Here is a 13,584-nt window from a genome sequence, read left to right on the forward strand (position 1 = left end):
CAGGGCCTGGCCTGCTATGATCCATGGGATCATGAAAAATTGGACATGAATGAAAGACTGAACAATAACAAAACATAAAATAAACTTGAATCCTACAATGAATCTGTGATGTCATCATATAGCTATTTCTTCCAAGAAAAGAGATCACAGTCCACCTATGGTAGCCCATCATTTATAAATTTTGTCCATGTACCTCCTTATATTCCCTGCCACACAATCTACTAAGAATCTTTTTTTCAGTTCACTTGTCATCTCAATAACATGGGGCATATGAACTATCCATTGAAAAGTAAATATTCTTACTGCTGCTTTTCAGACTTTTAAATCCTGGAAAGTTCATTTTCTTTGATAAACATCACCATTGATGCATGCAACTATGAGTTATAAGCAAGTTTATAATCTGAAGATTATGACAGAATGGCCCAAACAAATTGAAACAGTTGGCAGAGAACTGTTTCTGATTTTTTATTTATCCACCATACTTGTTTTTATTTCTCCCCTAAATTGTACTTAGCAGCCTAATAAATATACTTTTTCTAATATAATTTTCCATTGCTTTCTGTTAACCCCCAGATTCCATAAGTATCCTCTTTCACTTTCTTGTTCATTATTCCTGTAACCTCCAGAGTACAGCCACAGATTAACTCATTAACTTTTGTATTCATTTCTATTTGACCTTCCTTATTTTAACCACTATTTTATCATAGGAGAATAAGACAAAACAAAGTCAACTAGGGTTCTGGAAGATAAACATTTCATATTTTCTTTTTTTCTCCCTAAATAAACTATATGTATACTTGTACCTCCATACTTTAAATGAATAACATTAATATGGGTGAGTTGGAGTGTGTTCTTAATGGCCAGTGAGAGCCAATTATAAAATTGTCACTGTGAGCATTTATGTATCAGACATCTTAGAACATTGTAAATTTGGATTTGATCTATTTTTATTATTGAGACTTAAAGTAATAATGAAAATATTCATAACACAAATTAAATTTAAAGTGTGTCATATATAGTTTGGCAGGGGATCTGGTTGTTAAATTTTTACTAATATCTTGTGTATAGAAAATGTTCATACATGTGTTACGTAGCAAGCATTGTAAAGATTTTAAATGTAATGCATCTAATTATATAATATTAAATGTGTCTTTTCATAGTCTCCATGACAAAGGATCATTAATTTCAAAATATAGGAGCTATTTAAAACACAGAAATTTAGATTCCAGTCTATGAATTTGATTTGAATAATCAAAAAAAAATTCCCCTAAAGCAGCCCCAACTTCCTATTTTTTTAAGAATAGTTACATTTACATAATCTTCTCTTAAGGCACTATCTTAAACCTGAGTAAAACAGTGAAGTGGCAGTCTTTTAATGCTAACAATATAAAATTATCTGAGCTGAAACATTTGGAGCTTATACTTCCAGGACATGTTTGAACATCCCATCAGTCTGTAAGAGACAGAATAAATGAAATCTGTAGACACAACCTGCAGGGATAATGAAAAAAAAATTCAGCTAGTTGTATTCTCAGCAGGCCTCCCTTCAGACAAATTCAGTACTATAAAGCAGGTAGTCTTTATTTCATTTATTTATTAATTTATTTTTATATGAGAAGATTACATTTTGGACAAAACACTTTTATGTGATCTATTCTAAGTAGTTTACCTCCCCTCAAAAAAAAAAAATCCACTGCGTCCACAATGCTCTATTTAACCCTTGTCAACTTCAATTATACCATTCTCTTAAGAGGTTGGTTGTTTTTTTTTTTTTCATTTTTCTTTTTGTTTTTTCAATATACCTACTTTGTTAGGAGTTTTAAGACAATGGGAAGAATGTGCAGTTAGGGCCAAGGTAGGCAATATGACTTAAGGGAGTCCTGTCAGTGACCAGTTTGAATATGAACAGGATAATTAGATGTGCATTTGTTTTTATTCCATCATTGAGCAGTGACTGTGTCCTTTTTATAAGAAGAAGAAGAGGAGGAAGAAAAATATTTTTGGAACAAATTGTGAGCTCTAAATTTAACTACCATGTTGAAATTATATGTTTCATTTACTTCCTAAAATCCTTCCTTAATGATAATCTTAAATTGAATATTAAATATATGAAAACATTGTTGAACTAAAACAATATTCTGAATCAGAATGATTCAAATAGCAGTGTAATTTAGGGAAAATTAGAGGTTTTATGAATGTTATTAAGATTCTGAGTAGTTTTGTAAAAAAGTCATAAGAAACAGTTGAGGAAACAATAAAATATTTAGGACATGATAGCTGGTTTCATGAAGGGTTACTATATGGAAAATGAATCAATTTGATCAATTCTACATGAATCCATAAGTAAGAAATAGTTTGAATGGAAATCAAGATGTAAAAGTATAAGGTAGAATTTTAAAGGGATGGGGATTTGTCTCTATAATCTATTGTCATTAGATGCACTTAAACAGAAGTTGGATTTTAACTGCCATCAGTGTTATAGGGGTGTCATACTGGATACCCTTTAAGGTGCCTTCCTACTTTGAAATTATAATTTCATTAGTCATTTAGAGAAATTTCATTTAATACATTAGCACAATTAGCTCAACATTCTGAAAGTTATAAGAAAGTCAGCAATTTGATGATTGTGAAGCTTCCTAAAATGTCTAGTTCTAGTACTTACTTACTTAATTGATATACTTTGAATGACAGTTTTCTTTTTTCCCTTTTTCTTCATTCAAAACAGGCAATTAAATCATGTTAATACAGCCAAATTAATTTGATTAGCTTCCCTTCATCACCCCATCCTTGTACTCAACTCCCAGCCGATTCCTGACTAGTTTCTAGAACATAATTGCAGAGTTATACAACATATCATAGAACAATGTAGAATAACTATGAGAAATAGCTTTACCCCTAAATGTAGATTGGACATTAGATCAGTGCCAGGACATGGTAATTTATGGAATAGTTTCCTGGAGTTGAAAATTTGTTGCCTTTGCGATCTGCTATGTAAATAAGGAGATAACAACTATGTACTTAGTATGAATCCTACATTTACAGAGCCATTTTCTATATTTACAAAGTGTGAGTCTAACTCCTATTCCCTTAATCTCCACAGTTAACCCCAAGAACAGGAAAATAGAACTTCTGGAACAACTGCTTTTCAGCATATGGAAGGATTAGAGATTTGTAAAGAGAGAACAAGTGGAGTTCAGAAAATTAAGAAAGAAAACATATCTACCCTGGGGTTCAGACTGGACTCCTTTTTTCTCCTTCTCCTCAGCCACCAACACATTTAAACATCACAATACACATGTGTATGTGCATGCACACATATTAATAAGGTATGTGCTTTTTTTTGTATATTTAGAGAGATATGGAAAGTTTTCCCAGGACCAAAAGACAGCACCGATTCCAGTGACTTTTGTTATTGGCACGTGTGTGTGTGTGTGTGTGTGTGTGTGTGTGTGTGTGTGTAAAACCATAGGGATACTAGCTTTTCTTCATACTCAAATCTATTGTTATTGTTATTATTAGTATTGTATATTTATATGTTAATTATATTGCTATTATCATAAATATTATCATTATTATAAATTTATCAAGGTGGCAAGTGTATTGGGAATTTTTAACCTTATGCCAAATAATGTCTTGGGGCAGAATCATCAATCTTGCTAACAGGACAGAGGAAATGAAAAGAAAAGATTTAATCCTGGGATCATTCTGTTTAGGTTTGGTTCAATTGCCTCCTAAGCTGTTTGTGATGATTCATAGCTTCTGTTATTTATTAAATAACTGTCAGTATACCTTTATAAGGTATATGGTTTCTAGTTACTTCCTAGAAGACAAGAGTCAAGATATCTAGCAGTTGATCCTTAAAAGCCTATAAGGGTATAGGAACTTTCAGAAGATGGTGGTGAAGCATGATCTGACCATTGGAGAGAAGAGGTGGTCCACAAAGGAAGTATGTGATGGCTTTGCCAGAGAAATTCAACAACCTCCCACCTAATCCTCCTGTTCTGGTGTTGTATTTTAGTCAGAAAAAAATCCTTATTTTTTCACAATTGATATGTGTTTGCACAAATACATATATGTATACACATATGTACATATATACACATACCCCTTGTATGTTATATAATTATCTTTCATTATTCATATTTTAATTAGGTATCATATGTATGTATGCATGTATACAAACATACTCTTCGTTTTTGCAGATGACTACTTAATTGTGAAAAATTATCCCAATATATTAAATTAAATTAAAAAGGACCAAGAGTTCTTTCTCAATGAGAATGTATAAAGTCTGTCCTTCAATTGGCTACTATGTCTACCTTCTATATGTTCATTTGTGACACTGACTTCCAGACTGAATGATTCTCCTGGATATTTGGAAAGAAGAACATGATTCCTTATACCTAATATAAATCTGTTCTGTCAGCAGCTGTGCTTTCCTGGCTTTCTACAGCTGTATATCAATATATGATACTGTGTTATAGTGAATTCTAAAGAATTTCCTCTGCCTTACCTTTTCTGTGATTATATCACTTCAGCTCATTGTACAAAAACTGCTAATGCAATCCATCTACTAGAGCACAATAATCATCCTTGTGTAGCCCAGTGTGGCTCTGCTGAGGTGAGCATCACTTCACAGCTGATATACTTGTTACATCCCAACACTTTGTTGATCTTTTTCTGCTGAATGATATTCATAAGGGCATATTAGTTTTATAGACTCCTTTCAACTCTGTATTTCCCACGAAAGTGTTAGATAGCATGTGGAGTTATGCATCAATCACATGAACTCATGAGAACAGTGGAAAAATGTTTCCATATATCTTAGAACAGGACAACCCCACTGGAATCAAAGTGTTAGGGCATTGACTGCAAGAGTTACTAGCAAAAATGAGAAAGGACTGAGGATCTTTTAGAAAGTATAGAAAACACAGAGGCTTTTTCTCTTTTTTTTTTACTTTTTTTTTTTTTGGTGATTACATGGCATGCACTAGGAATGTCTCTGTCATAGAGAAGTAATTTTCCTTTATACTCAAGAAACAGTATGACCTCTTCCTAAAAGAGAAATCAAAGGGCTGGAATTCATAGTGAGGAGGGAACTGGACCCTTCATGGAGAAAGTAATTCTTATTCCTCTATGTAAAGAGCCACAGGTTCTATAAACAAGAGATTATCCATTAGTTGTCAGAAGAACAGATAAGGAGTAATTGTTAGTAATTCCATGTGGCAGGGCACTGAGACACCTATTTTTGTTTTTTAACCTAATAATAACAAAAAAGAATTCTACTATATTTCCAGGTTTTATATTCAGAGAATCTATCAATATTCCTTAAACCTGATGACCACATGTATTACTGTTATTCATGTCGACAGAAATGATGGAAAGTAAAATTCATTACCAAGGATCATGAAGTTTGGGAAAATAAAACAGAGACCATAGTAATACAGGCAGTGTTTTCTTCCCTAATGGAAATAAAAATATAATCTTTCAGAGAGGAAAGATAGATTTAGGAAGTAAAACAGCTCATTTGTATTTGCCAGGATTCTTAAAAACCTAATCAATACAACTTCAAGTTTTAAAGAAGGGAGGAGAGAAAAAAATGCATATGCATTTAATATCAGAGTAGATACTATGTAGGAAGAAGAAAAAATAAGAAATAAGCAAAAAATTTAACAAACATTTATTGTTGTTGTTCAATTGTGTTCTATTCTTTGCTTTCTTTCTTTGTTTTTGCCAAAGATACTGGAGTGTTTTGCCATTTCCTTCTTCTGCTTATTTTACAGATGAGGAACTGAGGCAAACAGAGTTAAATGACTTGCTCCGTTTTGTGCAGTGAGTATCAAAGGCCAGATTTGAATTCAGGAGGATGAGTCTTCCTGACTCCAGGCATAGCACTCTATCCATTGTGCAACCTAACTTCCCTAAGCATTTATTAAGTGTCCACTATGTGTCCAGAACTGCTAAGCATTCAGAATATAACTGCAAAGAGCAAAACAATTCTAAATCACCGGGAGCTTACATTGTACTGGGGAAGATACGTACACATAAAGTATAAACAAAAGTTTAAGAAATGCAAATATGTAAAAAGTAGTCAAATAAAGATAATTTTATAACAACGGTACTAGTAGTTAGAGAAGCATGAAGGTGACTTCATGCAGAAGTTATTGTTGAGCTACATCCTAAAATGAGAACAGGATTATATGAGGCCGAGATATGAAGAGAGTACATTCTAGATATTGGGAATGGGGGACAGACAGTGCAAAAGCACAGTTGGCATGCCATGTGTGAAAAACAGAGCAAATGTTAATTTGCTAATTTGATACTATAGAATGCAGGAAGGGGAGTAATATCCAATGAGATTGAATAGATAGCTTGGTACCCTTCATGAAGGCCTTTGCCAGCTAAATAGAGTAGTTTATATTTTATCCTAAAGACCAATGAGATATTTCACATTTTCTTCTATTTTTTCAGTCTTTTGATTCTACTTGACTGATTCTTAGTGTCTCATGGAGCCATTACCTTCCATCTGCACAATTTTAATTTTTAAGGCATTATTTTCCTCAGTAAGCTCTTGCACCTCCTTTTCCACTTGGCCATTTTTTCCTGATTTGGCCAATTTTATTTTTTAAGGAATTGTTTTCTTCAGGCAATTTTTGTTCTTTTTCCAGTGTAACTCTCATTTCTCTCATTTCTTTGTCCATTTTTTCTTCTACCTCTTTCATTTGATTTTTAAAAGCCTTTTTGAACTCTTCCAAGGAGGCTTTCTGGTCTTGCCACCAGATCATCTTCCCATTCGAGGCTTCACATGTAGGCATTTTGACAGTATTGTCCTCATCTGAGTATGTGCTTTGGTCTTTTCTGTCACTATAGAAGCTATCAATGGTAAGGGTCCTTTTTTGTTTCTTACAATTATTATAGCCTATTTTTAAACTTATAAAGATGAGTTCTGCTCCTAGGGCACAGGGGTCACTGTTGCAAGCTTCTTGTGCTGGGAGATAGGGGTGTAGTCATGGCCTTTCTGTTCTGAGTCCTTTGTGGATTTTGGATTAATCACCACCCTGGGCTTGCTCCCTGTGCTGGGATGGCTTAGCCATGTAATGCCTGTCCTGTGGGTGGTTCTCTAGCTGTCAGTTTGCTCTCTCAACCATGGCTGGCAGGTCTCACAAATGGCCTATTGTTCAATGAGCCTTCTGAGCCAGGACCAAAGGGCCTCAGTGACTTATTTATGTTGTTTCCAGGAGCTTCCTGCTAAGCTGCCCAGACCTCCTCCATGGCGTGCCTCTCTCAGCTGTGCCAAGCTGCACTGTGCTGAGCTGTGCTGAGCTGCACTGAGCCATCCTCCCTTTTCACAAAAGTGAGACAAACCTTTCCTGAAATCTTCTAAATTATCTCAATTTAGAAGATTGTGTCTGTCTTTTTGTAGGTTCTGTAGTTCCAGAATATGTTTAGAGGCTTGATTTAATGTTTGTGAGGGAAACTCAGGAGAGCTCAGGCAACTTCCTGGTTTCTCTCTGCCATCTTGGCTCCACGCCAAACTATCCTAAAGACCACAGGAAAATACTAGAATTGGTCAAGTAACAGTATCATGGTTAGATCTGTGCTTAAGGAAATTATTTTGGTAGCAGTGTGTAGTCCGCTGAAGCTCACTGGAGTGGAGGTCTTTCTATGATCTACTGAGAGATAATGGGAACTTCAAAAAATCTGCATTTATGGGCAATGTGTGTGTGTGTGTGTGTGTGTGTGTGTGTGTGTGTGTGTGTGAAATTTGAAAGCTCAAGTTTTAGCAACTGATTGGATATGTGGAGTGAAGGAGAGGGAGGAGTTTAGGATAATTCTGATATTATGAGACCTTGGGATGATGGTGGTGCCTTCTATAGAAGCTGGGGAGAAAGGAAAGCTTGGAGAGAAAGGTAATGAGGTCACTTTTAGACATGCCTAGTTGTCTCTGATATATCCAGTGTGCAAATGTCTAATAGTCTATCGCTGAAACAACACTGAAACTGGAAGTGTTTCAAGAGAGGATAGTGTCAAGAAAACCCAGAGATGAAAAAGTATCCAGTAGGACAGGGATGTCAATAATACACATATAGCTGATATGTTAAAAGAGGGGAGTAGTGAGAAAAGATGACCAATTTTGGAATTAAAGAGACATTGTTAACTTTAGAGAGTGCAGTTTCAGTTAAAGAAAAAGAACAGGATACACAAAAGGGATTGTAGGGTGATGGGGTAGAATTTTATACAAAGAATATATGTATATTTTCTTGAGGAAATTCTGGAATCCTAGAAATGGGATTTAGTTACAGGGGAGAATGTGGTTGAGCGAATTTGGGTAAATGGAAGGTGAGTGTAAGTGTAAGTAATCATGTTCTTCCCTCACAACATAAAGCAGACAGAAAGAGGAAATAGATGTAAAGTCTGAAACAGATTTTAAGAGTTGCACAAATACATACCATAATGTTGATGATGGACCAATAAAGCTCTCTCTTTACCCAAACTAAAAAAAAAAGGAAATATGTCCTTGACATAGTTTAATAATAATTTTATTCTTCAGAAGATGGAGGTAACAATGAATGTTATTCTGCTCCTTTTTCTCACTAGCAAGGAAGAGCTAGTTGCTTTGGCAAAAATATTGAGATCTGAGAAAAAGGACCCACACTATCTCAAACTACTATGTAAAGCATTCTAAATAATCCTTGTAGAAAGGATTGGTAGAAAGGATTGGTATATTGAAGGCTAGTTAGAATATGACATGCTAGAATTTATGAGGAAAAGATTTTAAAAGTTCAGAAAGGGGCAGCTAGGTGGTATAATGGATAAAGCACTGACCTTGGATTCAGGAGGATGAGTTCAAATTTGGCTTCAGACACTTGACACTTACTAGCTGTGTGACCCTGGGCAAGTAACTTAACACTCATTGGCCCCCAAAAAATAATTCAGAAAAAAAAGTTTTTTTTTTTTCCATGGATAAAAATGCTGCAGGGAAAACCAATCTAGTACAAACAGGAAATTCTCAATAATGAAATTCTGAAAATATAAAGAGAAGGAAAACTGTGAATGGCTAAAAAGAATAATATGATGCCTGGGGAATTTAATAACCAACTTAGTCTTCAAAAAGAGATGTAAAGGTGTAGCTAAATGCCACAGTGATTGGAGAATCTGCCCTGGAGTCAGGAGGACTAGAGTTCAAATCCAGCCTTAGACACTTGTGACCCTGAGTAAATCCATTAACCCTGATTACCTCAAAGAAAGTGCAGTTTGTAACAAGGGTTTTGTTTTTCTTCTTTTCTTATTTGGAAGGAAGTGGTAGAGAGAGAAGATATATTCTTTTGGAAAAAAATCTAAAAATTATACAAGCACAGAAGTAAAGGTAGGTTATGGAGGCTGAATGTAAACATGTGCCACACTATCATTAAAAATAATATCTTGGGTACCAACAAACTGAAACAGATGGGGACGGTAAGGAAAACTTAAGGTAATAAAAAGATATTTGTTTGATTTTATGTATGCTGGCAAAAAAGGAATAACAAACTAAGGATTCGACCAGTGCTTGGCAGATGAGGGAATGACAATAGACAAAGGAGATAGGGTCGAGCTACTTAACTATAATTTTGTTTTTATTTTCCTTTTCAAGGTAACTTTGAATTGGTTAAGTCATAGTAATAACTAATAGGAAATTTATACCCAACATAAAGAGTATCTCTCTGCTCTTGACAAATTCAAGTAATTAGCCCCAGGTGAACTACATCCCAAAGTTCCCTAAGAACTGCTAATAATGAATGACATTCCATTATCAGAAAGGTAGTAATGAAAAGAGATGTGCTATAAGATAGAAAAGGGTGAGTTACTCCAGTTTTCAAAAGGAAGGAACTATATTCCTGAAAGACTAGTCTAGTACTTTGGTTTTGAGTCTTATAACCTTTTGGCATATGTTATTAAAAGCATTAGAAAATTTCCCTAGGGGACAAAAAAATCAGTGCCTCTACATTGCCTATTAGAGTACTTCAAGGAAAGGCAAGATAAAACCCATTTGGGGACTTTGTAAAAGAGATTTTTGTTTAGTTATCAATTAGAATAGCTGCTCATTATTGTCCCTCCAAAATCTGAGATTTTGTGATTCCTTTAGTTTTTCATGATTCCTTATAGCTCTAAAGCATCTGTGATAAATTACATGTTACTTTTTGGATGTGTCTCAACATCATGGTCATCTGCAGACAAATTCCTGGATGACTGTCTCCCAACTTTTGCTAATGCTTATAGTTTTATTTTAATCAGAATGGTTTCTAATATACAAAAAATATATATAGTGGAACACTAAGATCTTTGTCATTTAATGGTTCTTACACAGGAAAACACCCAAAATGTTGACTTACATTGAATATCAGAGTTGTGTTTCTTGCCCTTGTTCATGGGGAATGATTTGGATGGGATTCAATCTGTACTGAAATAATTTGTCAGAACAAAATGTTATGGTTCTAGAGTAGTGTTAAAATGTTGGAAAACATCTAAGAAAAAAAAACACATCAGCTTAGTAGCTGCCAATACCTAGTATAAATTATATTCCATGGTATATTTGAATATAGTGTGGATAACTTGATATGAAAAAATACAAATTCCTCACACTGGCATTTAAAGTCTTCCACAATCTGTAAAAACAAGGAAAATCCCTTTTTATTGCCTTAAGCTTTCCTTACTATCCCCAGCTGTTTCTGAATTTTAGTACCCCAGACATTTTATGACACTGTGCCACACATTTTTTTTTTACTCAGCCTCAGTTATCTATTTTTACTTCTTCTGTCCATAGCTCCTTTTAAAATTTTTTAACTGAAATATAGTTTCTCTCTACCATCCCCCTATAAATGAGAAAGTTATAGACATACAAATATGTAAACATACTTACATTCCTTTAATAATAATAGCTAACATTTTAGAGCACCTTAACAATTGCAAAGCACTTTAAATGTTAATTTATCTAAGCTTCAGAACAATCCTATGAAGAAGTTGCTGTTATTAGATGGCCATTTCACAAATGAGGGAACTGAGAACAAAAGATTAAAGGACTTGCCAGGGCCACTCATGTGCTATGTATTCTAGTCAAACTGATTTAATAACTATTCCTCAAATTTTATATTTTATTGTCCTTTCTATGCCTTTACACATTGCATCCTTTGCTGACAATGTATTCCTTTTTTTTAACCTCTGTCTCCTAACAAGTATAGCTTCTTTCAATACTTAGTCTCATCATGTCTTATGTAAAATCAAAAAAATATGCACAAAAGAAATTATATTGTAAATTGAAGCAGATGATCAGCAACAAAGGGGAGAGCAGCAAAAGGTGTCACTGGAGTGATTAAAAATGCTACTAATGCAATTTGGTAACATCAAAACAAAAGGCCTCCTTTTTGGGCAATACCTTTTGACTCATTGCTCTCCTGCCTGATTGATCCTGAAAGTAATACCTCCAGGCACTAATTTAGTTTTACTTTCTCTGCATGTGGATCATCTAATCAATCAATCAATAAACCTCCATTAAGTTCCTCCTATATGTCAGATATTATTCTAAGTACTGGTAATGAAAAGAAAAAGTGAGGTAGTTCCTGCCTTGAAGAAGCTTGGTTTCTACTGATTGAGAGTATGTGTTCACATAAAGTAAATTCAGGATACACATACAATAAATACAAACAGGGCGACACTGACAAACAGTAGTATTAGGAAAGTTTATTTAAAGTAGGGGATACTTGAGTTGAGCCTCAACAAAAACTAGAGCTTTTATAGACATGAAAAAAGAGAACACTCTAAATTTAACATATTTTCTGTGCAAATGCACAGAAGCAGATGACTTTTAGATAAAAGAGTATGAAAGAGGAAGCACTGTGCAAATTTTATGGAATGATAGGCTAAAACCAGAGAATGCAGGACTTTGAATTCCACAAATAGGAATTTGCATATCATTTTAGAGGAAGAAGAGGAGCACTGAAAAATCTTGAGCAATAGAGTGACATGGTCAGACCCAATGTTTTAAGAATTGGGGAGAAGAGAGGCTATATGCAGGGAGACCAATATGCACAGATGTCTTCTTTTTCCTGTTGGCTTCCTGATCTTAAGCAAAAGAAATATTTGGCTGCTGAATCATAACTGAATGTAGAAACAAAAGGCTCAATCAGAAGAAAAAATCCATAGAAACTAAGGCAACAAAATGGACTCATTGTAAATCCCCTCTAGTAGGAGAGTAATCTGGCTATTTATAACTAGAAGTTAGAAAAGATTTTAGGGATGCCTTACTAATAGGTGGGTCTAAAAGGTTCTTCTGTCTCCTGATGTTGATACAGTTATAATATCACCACAAAGGCTGGAGGTCAATCACCTCCTTATTCACCTCAAGTTTTAAAAGCCATACTCAATGATGAATCTCTTCCTTAAATCCCCAGGGAAGATATTTGCTTGTAAAGCCACATTTCACAGAACCACAATCTCCCACTTAAATCCCCCAGTTAGTCTGCCTAGGCTTGAGGTGTGATGAGGAAAACCCTTAACTAAAACTTGACACCAATCAGGTAGGGCTCTGCAATTTTTCCTGATGCAATATGGTCATAGAGTGAGAGGGGCTGTTGTTGAGCAGCATAAATTCCAGTCCAACAAACCCAGCTCTTTTAGGAATTTAACACACCCTTGGGGCAACAGGAATTATAGCCAAATCATTAGAACACCAATTTGCAATAGGGTTCTACTTCCTATAAGGTTTCATCTCCACAGAACTCACTCTGTCATCCCATGGAAACTTCTTTACCCTGAGGGCTCATTCTGCCCCTAGACTACTTCTCACATTGGAAGTCACCTTGTAATTGACTGGTTCCTCCTATAACCTTCAATTTAATGGGGATGTCCAGGGCAGTTACGTCTTCATTGATTTCCAAAACTTTCTCTACTATCCCTTCTCATCTCAGTCCATGCAGTTTTACTTTTATCCATGCCCCCCCTCCCACCTTTTCAGCTTCATGTTATATGTTGTCTTTTTTCCTTAGAATGTAAGTTCTTTGAAGGATAGGACCATCTTTTTTCCTGCTTATACAATACCTGGGACATGTTAAATGCTTGATGTGTATACCCTTAGTCCTTTGGACTAATCAAATCTTAGAATAGCTTCCTTGCCTCCTTAAGGAGAAACAATCCCATACAATGTGAAATTAATGTTGTTCTTACTACATAGAAAATGACTGAACAAATTATGTTATGTTAATGTAATGCAATATTACTATTCATATTTAAAAATGAAAGAGACAGATTCACACACACACACACACACACACACAGAGCACATTTGAGTCCTCATATCTCATATGAACTGATACAAATGAAGTAAGCATGACCAAGATAACAATTTTATGATTACAAATATGAAATAGATAATAATAATTAATATTCATATTATGCTATCTTATTGCCCAGCACTATTATAAGCTCTATATACTATATATAATTGTTATCTCATTTGATCCTCAAAACAACACTGGGAGGTGTAAAGAATTAATTGTTATTTGACGTTTTTATGCTTCTGCAAGCAATGGCCTGGGACTCTGCAAACCGCAT

Source organism: Dromiciops gliroides, chromosome 1 (genome assembly GCF_019393635.1).
Source record: "Dromiciops gliroides isolate mDroGli1 chromosome 1, mDroGli1.pri, whole genome shotgun sequence".
In the NCBI taxonomy this organism is placed as follows: Eukaryota; Metazoa; Chordata; class Mammalia; order Microbiotheria; family Microbiotheriidae; genus Dromiciops; species Dromiciops gliroides.